We start from the raw sequence: 13678 nt of genomic DNA, 5'->3' as shown, positions 1-13678 counted from the left end.
TCTGGGAAGACACTCGAATGGCTCCTAGGAGATCCCGGGTTCTGCAGACAGAAGACGGAACCTCCCCACACTCAGAATTCCGGAACACGTGTGACTGTGTGGGTGAGGTTCAGGGCCGCCCTCCACGCAGCTGCCTGGTGTCACAGGTGTTCCCTGGCAGGTGGAAGTCCGCTAATTACCTCCCCTGTCCATGGGGAGGCACTAGATGCTACCTGCGTTTCCAGCACAACACCCTCCTTTCCCCGGCAGCCCGCACAGGGAGGGACTCTGGGAAGACACTCGAATGGCTCCTAGGAGATCCCGGGTGCTGCAGACAGAAGACGGAACCTCCCCACACTCAGAATTCCGGAACACGGTTGACTGAGTGGGGGAGGTTCGGGGCCGCCCTCCACGCAGCTGCCTTGTGTCACAGGTGTTCCCTGGCAGGTGGAAGTCCGCTAATTACCTCCGCTGTCCATGGGGTGGCACTAGATGCTACCTGCGTTTCCAGCACAACCCCCTCCTTTCCCCGGCAGCCCGCACAGGGAGGGACTCTGGGAAGACACTCGAATGGCTCCTAAGAGATCCCGGGTGCTGCAGACAGAGGACGGAACCTCCCCACACTCAGAATTCCGGAACACGTGTGACTGTGTGGGTGAGGTTCAGGGCCGCCCTCCACGCAGCTGCCTGGTGTCACAGGTGTTCCCTGGCAGGTGGAAGTCCGCTAATTACCTCCCCTGTCCATGGGGAGGCACTAGATACTACCTGCGTTTCCAGCACAACCCCCTACTTTCCCCGGCAACCCGCACAGGGAGGGACTCTGGGAAGACACTCGAAGGGCTCCTAGGAGATCCCGGGTGCTGCAGACAGAAGACGGAACCTCCCCACACTCAGAATTCCGGAACACGGTTGACTGTGTGGGGGAGGTTCGGGGCCGCCCTCCACGCAGCTGCCTGGTGTCACAGGTGTTCCCTGGCAGGTAGAAGTCCGCTAATTACCTCCCCTGTCCATGGGGAGGCACTAGATGCTACCTGCGTATCCAGCACAACCCCCTCCATTCCCCGGCAGCCCGCACAGGGAGGGACTCTGGGAAGACACTCGAATGGCTCCTAGGAGATCCCGGGTGCTGCAGACAGAAGACGGAACCTCCCCACCCTCAGAATTCCGGAACACGGCTGACTGTGTGGGGGAGGTTCGGGGCCGCCCTCCACGCAGCTGCCTGGTGTCACAGGTGTTCCCTGGCAGGTGGAAGTCCGCTAATTACCTCCCCTGTCCATGGGGAGGCACTAGATGCTACCTGCGTTTCCAGCCCAACCCCCGCAGTTCCCCGGCAGCCTGCACAGGGAGGGACTCGGGGAAGACTCTGGAAGGGCTCCTAGGAGATCCCGGGTGCTGCAGACAGAAGACGGAACCTCCCCACACTCAGAATTCCGGAACACGGCTGACTGTGTGGGGGAGGTTCTGGGCCGCCCTCCACGCAGCTGCCTGGTGTCACAGGTGTTCCCTGGCAGGGAGAAGTCCGCTAATTACCTCCCCTGTACATGGGGAGGCACTAGATGCTACCTGAGTTTCCAGCCCAACCCCCGCCTTTCCCCGGCAGCCCGCAGTGTGAGGGATTCGGGGAAGACACTCGAAGGGCTCCTAGGAGATCCCGGGTGCTGCAGACAGAAGACGGAACCTCCCCACCCTCAGAATTCCGGAACACGGCTGACTGTGTGGGGGAGGTTCGGGGCCGCCCTCCACGCAGCTGCCTGGTGTCACAGGTGTTCCCTGGCAGGGGGAAGTCCGCTAAATACCTCCCTTGTCCATGGGGAGGCACAAGATGCTACCTGCTTTTCCAGCCCATCCCCCGCCTTTCCCCGGCAGCCCGCACAGGGAGGGACTCTGGGAAGACACTCGAAGGGCTCCTAGGAGAACCCGGGTGCTGCAGACAGAAGACGGAACCTCCCCACACTCAGAATTCCGGAACACGTGTGACTGTGCGGGTGAGGTTCACGGCCGCCCTCCACGCAGCTGCCTGGTGTCACAGGTGTTCCCTGGCAGGGAGAAGTCCGCTAATTACCTCCCCTGTCCATGGGGAGGCACTGGATGCTACCTGCGTTTCCAGCACAACCCCCTCCTTTCCCCGGCAACCCGCACAGGGAGGGACTCTGGGAAGACACTCGAAGGGCTCCTAGGAGATCCCGGGTGCTGCAGACAGAAGACGGAACCTCCCCACACTCAGAATTCCGGAACACGGTTGACTGTGTGGGTGAGGTTCGGGGCCGCCCTCCACGCAGCTGCCTGGTGTCACAGGTGTTCCCTGGCAGGTGGAAGTCCGCTAAATACCTCCCCTGTCCATGGGGAGGCACTAGATGCTACCTGCGTTTCCAGCAAAACCCCCTCGTTTCCCCGGCAGCCCGCACAGGGAGGGAGTCTGGGAAGACACTCGAATGGCTCCTAGGAGATCCCGGGTGCTGCAGACAGAAGACGGAACCTCCCCACACTCAGAATTCCGGAACACGTGTGACTGTGTGGGTGAGGTTCAGGGCCGCCCTCCACGCAGCTGCCTGGTGTCACAGGTGTTCCCTGGCAGGTGGAAGTCCGCTAATTACCTCCCCTGTCCATGGGGAGGCACTAGATGCTACCTGCGTTTCCAGCACAACCCCCTCCATTCCCCGGCAACCCGCACAGGGAGGGACTCTGGGAAGACACTCGAAGGGCTCCTAGGAGATCCCCGGTGCTGCAGACAGAAGACGGAACCTCCCCACACTCAGAATTCCGGAACACGGTTGACTGTGTGGGTGAGGTTCAGGGCCGCCCTCCACGCAGCTGCCTGGTGTCACAGGTGTTCCCTGGCAGGTGGAAGTCCGCTAATTACCTCCGCTGTCCATGGGGAGGCACTAGATGCTACCTGCGTTTCCAGCACAACCCCCTCCTTTCCCCGGCAGCCCGCACAGGGAGGGACTCTGGGAAGACACTCGAATGGCTCCTAAGAGATCCCGGGTGCTGCAGACAGAGGACGGAACCTCCCCACACTCAGAATTCCGGAACACGTGTGACTGTGTGGGTGAGGTTCAGGGCCGCCCTCCACGCAGCTGCCTGGTGTCACAGGTGTTCCCTGGCAGGTGGAAGTCCGCTAATTACCTCCCCTGTCCATGGGGAGGCACTAGATGCTACCTGCGTTTCCAGCACAACCCCCTCCTTTCCCCGGCAACCCGCACAGGGAGGGACTCTGGGAAGACACTCGAAGGGCTCCTAGGAGATCCCGGGTGCTGCAGACAGAAGACGGAACCTCCCCACACTCAGAATTCCGGAACACGGTTGACTGTGTGGGGGAGGTTCGGGGCCGCCCTCCACGCAGCTGCCTGGTGTCACAGGTGTTCCCTGGCAGGTGGAAGTCCGCTAATTACCTCCCCTGTCCATGGGGAGGCACTAGATGCTACCTGCGTTTCCAGCACAACCCCCTCCATTCCCCGGTAGCCCGCACAGGGAGGGACTCTGGGAAGACACTCGAATGGCTCCTAGGAGATCCCGGGTGCTGCAGACAGAAGACGGAACCTCCCCACCCTCAGAATTCCGGAACACGGCTGACTGTGTGGGGGAGGTTCGGGGCCGCCCTCCACGCAGCTGCCTGGTGTCACAGGTGTTCCCTGGCAGGTGGAAGTCCGCTAATTACCTCCCCGGTCCATGGGGAGGCACTAGATGCTACCTGCGTTTCCAGCACAACCCCCTCCTTTCCCCGGCAGCCCGCACAGGGAGGGACTCTGGGAAGACACTCGAATGGCTCCTAGGAGATCCCGGGTGCTGCAGACAGAAGACGGAACCTCCCCACACTCAGAATTCCGGAACACGTGTGACTGTGTGGGTGAGGTTCAGGGCCACCCTCCACGCAGCTGCCTGGTGTCACAGGTGTTCCCTGGCAGGTGGAAGTCCGCTAATTACCTCCCCTGTCCATGGGGAGGCACTAGATGCTACCTGCGTTTCCAGCACAACCCCCTCCTTTCCCCGGCAGCCCGCACAGGGAGGGACTCTGGGAAGACACTCGAATGGCTCCTAGGAGATCCCGGGTGCTGCAGACAGAAGACGGAACCTCCCCACACTCAGAATTCCGGAACACGGTTGACTGAGTGGGGGAGGTTCGGGGCCGCCCACCACGCAGCTGCCTTGTGTCACAGGTGTTCCCTGGCAGGTGGAAGTCCGCTAATTACCTCCGCTGTCCATGGGGAGGCACTAGATGCTACCTGCGTTTCCAGCACAACCCCCTCCTTTCCCCGGCAGCCCGCAAAGGGAGGGACTCTGGGAAGACACTCGAATGGCTCCTAAGAGATCCCGGGTGCTGCAGACAGAGGACGGAACCTCCCCACACTCAGAATTCCGGAACACGTGTGACTGTGTGGGTGAGGTTCAGGGCCGCCCTCCACGCAGCTGCCTGGTGTCACAGGTGTTCCCTGGCAGGTGGAAGTCCGCTAATTACCTCCCCTGTCCATGGGGAGGCACTAGATGCTACCTGCGTTTCCAGCACATCCCCCTCCTTTCCCCGGCAACCCGCACAGGGAGGGATTCTGGGAAGACACTCGAAGGGCTCCTAGGAGATCCCGGGTGCTGCAGACAGAAGACGGAACCTCCCCACACTCAGAATTCCGGAACACGGTTGACTGTGTGGGGGAGGTTCGGGGCCGCCCTCCACGCAGCTGCCTGGTGTCACAGGTGTTCCCTGGCAGGTGGAAGTCCGCTAATTACCTCCCCTGTCCATGGGGAGGCACTAGATGCTACCTGCGTTTCCAGCACAACCCCCTCCATTCCCCGGCAGCCCGCACAGGGAGGGACTCTGGGAAGACACTCGAATGGCTCCTAGGAGATCCCGGGTGCTGCAGACAGAAGACGGAACCTCCCCACCCTCAGAATTCCGGAACACGGCTGACTGTGTGGGGGAGGTTCGGGGCCGCCCTCCACGCAGCTGCCTGGTGTCACAGGTGTTCCCTGGCAGGTGGAAGTCCGCTAATTACCTCCCCTGTCCATGGAGAGGCACTAGATGCTACCTGCGTTTCCAGCACAACCCCCTCCTTTCCCCGGCAGCCCGCACAGTGAGGGACTCTGGGAAGACACTCGAATGGCTCCTAGGAGATCCCGGGTGCTGCAGACAGAAGACGGAACCTCCCCACACTCAGAATTCCGGAACACGGTTGACTGTGTGGGGGAGGTTCGGGGCCGCCCTCCACGCAGCTGCCTGGTGTCACAGGTGTTCCCTGGCAGGTGGAAGTCCGCTAATTACCTCCCCTGTCCATGGGGAGGCACTAGATGCTACCTGCGTTTCCAGCACAACCCCCTCCATTCCCCGGTAGCCCGCACAGGGAGGGACTCTGGGAAGACACTCGAATGGCTCCTAGGAGATCCCGGGTGCTGCAGACAGAAGACGGAACCTCCCCACCCTCAGAATTCCGGAACACGGCTGACTGTGTGGGGGAGGTTCGGGGCCGCCCTCCACGCAGCTGCCTGGTGTCACAGGTGTTCCCTGGCAGGTGGAAGTCCGCTAATTACCTCCCCGGTCCATGGGGAGGCACTAGATGCTACCTGCGTTTCCAGCACAACCCCCTCCTTTCCCCGGCAGCCCGCACAGGGAGGGACTCTGGGAAGAAACTCGAATGGCTCCTAGGAGATCCCGGGTGCTGCAGACAGAAGACGGAACCTCCCCACACTCAGAATTCCGGAACACGTGTGACTGTGTGGGTGAGGTTCAGGGCCGCCCTCCACGCAGCTGCCTGGTGTCACAGGTGTTCCCTGGCAGGTGGAAGTCCGCTAATTACCTCCCCTGTCCATGGGGAGGCACTAGATGCTACCTGCGTTTCCAGCACAACCCCCTCCTTTCCCCGGCAGCCCGCACAGGGAGGGACTCTGGGAAGACACTCGAATGGCTCCTAGGAGATCCCGGGTGCTGCAGACAGAAGACGGAACCTCCCCACACTCAGAATTCCGGAACACGGTTGACTGAGTGGGGGAGGTTCGGGGCCGCCCACCACGCAGCTGCCTTGTGTCACAGGTGTTCCCTGGCAGGTGGAAGTCCGCTAATTACCTCCGCTGTCCATGGGGAGGCACTAGATGCTACCTGCGTTTCCAGCACAACCCCCTCCTTTCCCCGGCAGCCCGCACAGGGAGGGACTCTGGGAAGACACTCGAATGGCTCCTAAGAGATCCCGGGTGCTGCAGACAGAGGACGGAACCTCCCCACACTCAGAATTCCGGAACACGTGTGACTGTGTTGGTGAGGTTCAGGGCCGCCCTCCACGCAGCTGCCTGGTGTCACAGGTGTTCCCTGGCAGGTGGAAGTCCGCTAATTACCTCCCCTGTCCATGGGGAGGCACTAGATGCTACCTGCGTTTCCAGCACATCCCCCTCCTTTCCCCGGGAACCCGCACAGGGAGGGATTCTGGGAAGACACTCGAAGGGCTCCTAGGAGATCCCGGGTGCTGCAGACAGAAGACGGAACCTCCCCACACTCAGAATTCCGGAACACGGTTGACTGTGTGGGGGAGGTTCGGGGCCGCCCTCCACGCAGCTGCCTGGTGTCACAGGTGTTCCCTGGCAGGTGGAAGTCCGCTAATTACCTCCCCTGTCCATGGGGAGGCACTAGATGCTACTTGCGTTTCCAGCACAACCCCCTCCATTCCCCGGCAGCCCGCACAGGGAGGGACTCTGGGAAGACACTCGAATGGCTCCTAGGAGATCCCGGGTGCTGCAGACAGAAGACGGAACCTCCCCACCCTCAGAATTCCGGAACACGGCTGACTGTGTGGGGGAGGTTCGGGGCCGCCCTCCACGCAGCTGCCTGGTGTCACAGGTGTTCCCTGGCAGGTGGAAGTCCGCTAATTACCTCCCCTGTCCATGGAGAGGCACTAGATGCTACCTGCGTTTCCAGCAAAACCCCCTCCTTTCCCCGGCAGCCCGCACAGGGAGGGACTCTGGGAAGACACTCGAATGGCTCCTAGGAGATCCCGGGTGCTGCAGACAGAAGACGGAACCTCCCCACACTCAGAATTCCGGAACACGTGTGACTGTGTGGGTGAGGTTCAGGGCCGCCCTCCACGCAGCTGCCTGGTGTCACAGGTGTTCCCTGGCAGGTGGAAGTCCGCTAATTACCTCCCCTGTCCATGGGGAGGCACTAGATGCTACCTGCGTTTCCAGCACAACCCCCTCCTTTCCCCGGCAGCCCGCACAGGGAGGGACTCTGGGAAGACACTCGAATGGCTCCTAGGAGATCCCGGGTGCTGCAGACAGAAGACGGAACCTCCCCACACTCAGAATTCCGGAACACGGTTGACTGTGTGGGGGAGGTTCGGGGCCGCCCTCCACGCAGCTGCCTTGTGTCACAGGTGTTCCCTGGCAGGTGGAAGTCCGCTAATTACCTCCCCTGTCCATGGGGAGGCACTGGATGCTACCTGCGTTTCCAGCACAACCCCCTCCATTCCCCGGCAACCCGCACAGGGAGGGACTCTGGGAAGACACTCGAATGGCTCCTAGGAGATCCCGGGTGCTGCAGACAGAAGACGGAACCTCCCCACACTCAGAATTCCGGAACACGTTTGACTGTGTGGGTGAGGTTCAGGGCCGCCCACCACGCAGCTGCCTGGTGTCACAGGTGTTCCCTGGCAGGTGGAAGTCCGCTAATTACCTCTCATGTCCATGGGGAGGCACTAGATGCTACCTGCTTTTCCAGCACAACCCCCTCCTTTCCCCGGCAGCCCGCACAGGGAGGGATTCTGGGAAGACACTCGAATGGCTCCTAGGAGATCCCGGGTGCTGCAGACAGAAGACGGAACCTCCCCACACTCAGAATTCCGGAACACGTGTGACTGTGTGGGTGAGGTTCAGGGCCGCCCTCCACGCAGCTGCCTGGTGTCACAGGTGTTCCCTGGCAGGTGGAATTCCGCTAATTACCTCCCCTGTCCATGGGGAGGCACTAGATGCTACCTGCTTTTCCAGCACAACCCCCTCCTTTCCCCGGCAGCCCGCACAGGGAGGGACTCTGGGAAGACACTCGAATGGCTCCTAGGAGATCCCGGGTGCTGCAGACAGAAGACGGAACCTCCCCACACTCAGAATTCCGGAACACGGTTGACTGTGTGGGTGAGGTTCAGGGCCGCCCTCCACGCAGCTGCCTGGTGTCACAGGTGTTCCCTGGCAGGTGGAAGTTCGCTAATTACCTCCCCTGTCCATGGGGAGGCACTAGATGCTACCTGCGTTTCCAGCACAACCCCCTACTTTCCCAGGCAGCCAGCACAGGAAGGGACCCTGGGAAGACACTCGAAGGGCTCCTAGGAGAACCCGGGTGCTGCAGACAGAAGGCGGAACCTCCCCACACTCAGAATTCCGGAACACGTGTGACTGTGTGGGTGAGGTTCATGGCCGCCCTCCACGCAGCTTCCTGGTGTCACAGGTGTTCCCTGGCAGGTGGAAGTCCGCTAATTACCTCCCCTGTCCATGGGGTGGCACTGGATGCTACCTGCGTTTCCAGCACAACGCCCTCCTTTCCCCGGCAGCCCGCACAGGGAGGGGCTCTGGGAAGACACTCGAATGGCTCCTAGGAGATCCCGGGTGCTGCAGACAGAAGACGGATCCTCCCCACAATCAGAATTCCGGAACACGTGTGACTGTGTGGGTGAGGTTCAGGGCCGCCCTCCACGCAGCTGCCTGGTGTCACAGGTGTTCCCTGGCAGGTGGAAGTCCGCTAATTACCTCCCCTGTCCATGGGGAGGCACTAGATGCTACCTGCGTTTCCAGCACAACCCCCTCCTTTCCCCGGCAGCCCGCACAGGGAGGGACTCTGGGAAGACACTCGAATGGCTCCTAGGAGATCCCGGGTGCTGCAGACAGAAGACGGAACCTCCCCACACTCAGAATTCCGGAACACGGATGACTGTGTGGGGGAGGTTCGGGGCCGCCCTCCACGCAGCTGCCTTGTGACACAGGTGTTCCCTGGCAGGTGGAAGTTCGCTAATTACCTCCCCTGTCCATGGGGAGGCACTAGATGCTACCTGCGTTTCCAGCACAACCCCCTCCATTCCCCGGCAACCCGCACAGGGAGGGACTCTGGGAAGACACTCGAAGGGCTCCTAAGAGATCCCGGGTGCTGCAGACAGAAGACGGAACCTCCCCACACTCAGAATTCCGGAACACGGTTGACTGTGTGGGGGAGGTTCGGGGCCGCCCTCCACGCAGGTGCCTGGTGTCACAGGTGTTCCCTGGCAGGTGGAATTCCGCTAATTACCTCCCCTGTCCATGGGGAGGCACTAGATGCTACCTGCGTTTCCAGCACAACCCCCGCCTTTCCCCGGCAGCCCGCACAGGGAGGGACTCGGGGAAGACTCTCGAAGGGCTCCTAGGAGATCCAGGGTGCTGCAGACAGAAGACGGAACCTCCCCACACTCAGAATTCCGGAACACGGCTGACTGTGTGGGGGAGGTTCGGGGCCGCCCTCCACGCAGCTGCCTGATGTCACAGGTGTTCCCTGGCAGGGGGAAGTCCGCTAATTACCTCCCTTGTCCATGGGGAGGCACAAGATGCTACCTGCTTTTCCAGCCCAACCCCCGCCTTTCCCCGGCAGCCCGCACAGGGAGGGACTCTGGGAAGACACTCGAAGGGCTCCTAGGAAAACCCGGGTGCTGCAGACAGAAGACGGAACCTCCCCACACTCAGAATTCCGGAACACGTGTGACTGTGTGGGTGAGGTTCAGGGCCGCCCTCCACGCAGCTGCCTGGTGTCACAGGTGTTCCCTGGCAGGTGGAAGTCCGCTAATTACCTCCCCTGTCCATGGGGAGGCAGGATGCTACCTGCGTTTCCAGCACAACCCCCTCCTTTCCCCGGCAACCCGCACAGGTAGGGACTCTGGGAAGACACTCGAAGGGCTCCTAGGAGATCCCGGGTGCTGCAGACAGAAGACGGAACCTCCCCACCCTCAGAATTCCGGAACACGGCTGACTGTGTGGGGGAGGTTCGGGGCCGCCCTCCACGTAGCTGCCTGGTGTCACAGGTGTTCCCTGGCAGGGGGAAGTCCGCTAATTACCTCCCCTGTCCATGGGGAGGCACTAGATGCTACCTGCGTTTCCAGCACAACCCCCTCCTTTCCCTGGCAGCCCGCACAGGGAGGGACTCTGGGAAGACACTCGAATGGCTCCTAGGAGATCCCGGGTGCTGCAGACAGAAGACGGAACCTCCCCACACTCAGAATTCCGGAACACGTGTGACTGTGTGAGTGAGTTTCAGGGCCGCCCTCCACGCAGCTGCCAGGTGTCACAGGTGTTCCCTGGCAGGTGGAAGTCCGCTAATTACCTCCCCTGTCCATGGGGAGGCACTAGATGCTACCTGCTTTTCCAGCACAACCCCCTCCATTCCCCGGCAACCCGCACAGGGAGGGACTCTGGGAAGACACTCGAAGGGCTCCTAAGAGATCCCGGGTGCTGCAGACAGAAGACGGAACCTCCCCACACTCAGAATTCCGGAACACGGTTGACTGTGTGGGTGAGGTTCAGGGCCGCCCTCCACGCAGCTGCCTGGTGTCACAGGTGTTCCCTGGCAGGTGGAATTCCGCTAATTACCTCCCCTGTTCATGGGGAGGCACTAGATGCTACCTGCGTTTCCAGCACAACCCCCGCCTTTCCCTGGCAGCCCGCACAGTGAGGGACTCGGGGAAGACTCTCGAAGGGCTCCTAGGAGATCCCGGGTGCTGCAGACAGAAGACGGAACCTCCCCACACTCAGAATTCCGGAACACGGCTGACTGTGTGGGGGAGGTTCGGGGCCGCCCTCCACGCATCTGCCTGGTGTCACAGGTGTTCTCTGGCAGGGGGAAGTCCGCTAATTACCTCCCTTGTCCATGGGGAGGCACAAGATGCTACCTGCTTTTCCAGCCCAACCCCCGCCTTTCCCCGGCAGCCCGCACAGGGAGGGACTCTGGGAAGACACTCGAAGGGCTCCTAGGAGATCCCGGGTGCTGCAGACAGAAGACGGAACCTCCCCACACTCAGAATTCCGGAACACGTGTGACTGTGTGGGTGAGGTTCAGGGCCGCCCTCCACGCAGCTGCCTGGTGTCACAGGTGTTCCCTGGCAGGTGGAAGTCCGCTAATTACCTCCCCTGTCCATGGGGAGGCACTGGATGCTACCTGCGTTTCCAGCACAACCCCCTCCTTTCCCCGGCAACCCGCAAAGGGAGGGACTCTGGGAAGACACTCGAAGGGCTCCTAGGAGATCCCGGGTGCTGCAGACAGAAGACGGAACCTCCCCACACTCAGAATTCCGGAACACGGTTGACTGTGTGGGGGAGGTTCGGGGCCGCCCTCCACGCAGCTGCGTGGTGTCACAGGTGTTCCCTGGCAGGTGGAAGTCCGCTAATTACCTCCCCTGTCCATGGGGAGGCACTAGATGCTACCTGCGTTTCCAGCACAACCCCCTCCTTTCCCCGCCAACCCGCACAGGGAGGGACTCTGGGAAGACACTCGAATGGCTCCTAGGAGATCCCGGGTCCTGCAGACAGAAGACGGAACCTCCCAACCCTCAGAATTCCGGAACACGGCTGACTGTGTGGGGGAGGTTCGGGAACGCCCTCCACGCAGCTGCCTGGTGTCACAGGTGTTCCCTGGCAGGGGGAAGTCCTCTAATTACCTCCCTTGTCCATGGGGAAGCACAAGATGCTACCTGCATTTCCAGCCCAACCCCCGCCTTTCCCCGGCATCCCGCACAGGGAGGGACTCTGGGAAGACACTTGAAGGGCTCCTAGGAGAACCCGGGTGCTGCAGACAGAAGACGGAACCTCCCCACACTCAGAATTCCGGAACACGTGTGACTTGTGGGTGAGGTTTAGGGCCGCACTCCATGCAGCTCCCTGGTGTCACAGGTGTTCCCTGGCAGGTGGAAGTCCGCTAATTACCTCCCCTGTCCATGGGGAGGCACTAGATGCTACCTGCGTTTCCAGCACAACCCCCTCCTTTCCCCGGCAGCCCGCACAGGGAGGGATTCTGGGAAGACACTCGAATGGCTCCTAGGAGATCCCGGGTGCTGCAGACAGAAGACGGAACCTCCCCACACTCAGAATTCCGGAACACGTGTGACTGTGTGGGTGAGGTTCAGGGCCGCCCTCCACGCAGCTGCCTGGTGTCACAGGTGTTCCCTGGCAGGTGGAAGTCCGCTAATTACCTCCCCTGTCCATGGGGACGCAGTAGATGCTACCTGCGTTTCCAACACAACCCCCTCCTTTCCCCGGCATCCCGCACAGGGAGGGACTCTGGGAAGACACTCCAATGGCTCCTAGGAGATCCCGGGTGCTGCAGACAGAAGACGGAACCTCCCCACACTCAGAATTCCGGAACACGGATGACTGTGAGGGGGAGGTTCGGGGCCGCCCTCCACGCAGCTGCCTTGTGTCACAGGTGTTCCCTGGCAGGTGGAAGTCCGCTAATTACCTCCCCTGTCCATGGGGAGGCACTAGATGCTACCTGCGTTTCCAGCACAACCCCCTCCTTTCCCCGGCAGCCCGCACAGGGAGGGACTCTGGGAAGACACTCGAATGGCTCCTAGGAGATCCCGGGTGCTGCAGACAGAAGACGGAACCTCCCCACACTCAGAATTCCGGAACACGGATGACTGTGTGGGGGAGGTTCGGGGCCGCCCTCCACGCAGCTGCCTGGTGTCACAGGTGTTCCCTGGCAGGTGGAAGTCCGCTAATTACCTCCCCTGTCCATGGGGAGGCACTAGATGCTACCTGCGTTTCCAGCACAACCCCCTCCTTTCCCCGGCAACCCGCACAGGGAGGGACTCTGGGAAGACACTCGAAGGGGTCCTAAGAGATCCCGGGTTCTGCAGACAGAAGACGGAACCTCCCCACACTCAGAATTCCGGAACACGGTTGACTGTGTGGGGGAGTTTCGGGGCCGCCCTCCACGCAGCTGCCTGGTGTCACAGGTGTTCCCTGGCAGGTGGAAGTCCGCTAATTACCTCCCCTGTCCATGGGGAGGCACTAGATGCTACCTGCGTTTCCAGCACAACCCCCTCCTTTCCCCGGCAGCCCGCACAGGGAGGGACTCTGTCAAGACACTCGAATGGCTCCTAGGAGATCCCGGGTGCTGCAGACAGAAGACGGAACCTCCCCACCCTCAGAATTCCTGAACACGACTGACTGTGTGGGGGAGGTTCGGGGCCGCCCTCCACGCAGCTGCCTGGTGTCACAGGTGTTCCCTGGCAGGGGGAAGTCCGCTAATTACCTCCCTTGTCCATGGGGAGGCACAAGATGCAACCTGCTTTTCCAGCCCAACCCCCGCCTTTCCCCGGCAGCCCGCACAGGGAGGGAATCTGGGAAGACACTCGAAGGGCTCCTAGTAGAACCCAGGTGCTGCAGACAGAAGATGGAACCTCCCCACACTCAGAATTCCGGAACACGTGTGACTGTGTGGGTGACGTTCAGGGCCGCCCTCCACGCAGCTGCCTGGTGTCACAGGTGTTCCCTGGCAGGTGGAAGTCCGCTAATTACCTCCCCTGTCCATGGGGAGGCACTAGATGCTACCTGCGTTTCCAGCACAACCCCCTCCTTTCCCCGGCAGCCCGCACAGGGAGGGACTCTGGGAAGACACTCGAATGGCTCCTAGGAGATCCCGGGTGCTGCAGACAGAAGACGGAACCTCCCCACACAGAATTCCGGAACACGTGTGACTGTGTGGGTGAGGTTCAGGGCC

This window comes from Camelus bactrianus, unplaced genomic scaffold (assembly GCF_048773025.1).
Source record: "Camelus bactrianus isolate YW-2024 breed Bactrian camel unplaced genomic scaffold, ASM4877302v1 HiC_scaffold_43, whole genome shotgun sequence".
NCBI lineage: Eukaryota > Metazoa > Chordata > Mammalia > Artiodactyla > Camelidae > Camelus > Camelus bactrianus.
This window is presented reverse-complemented; position numbering follows the sequence as displayed.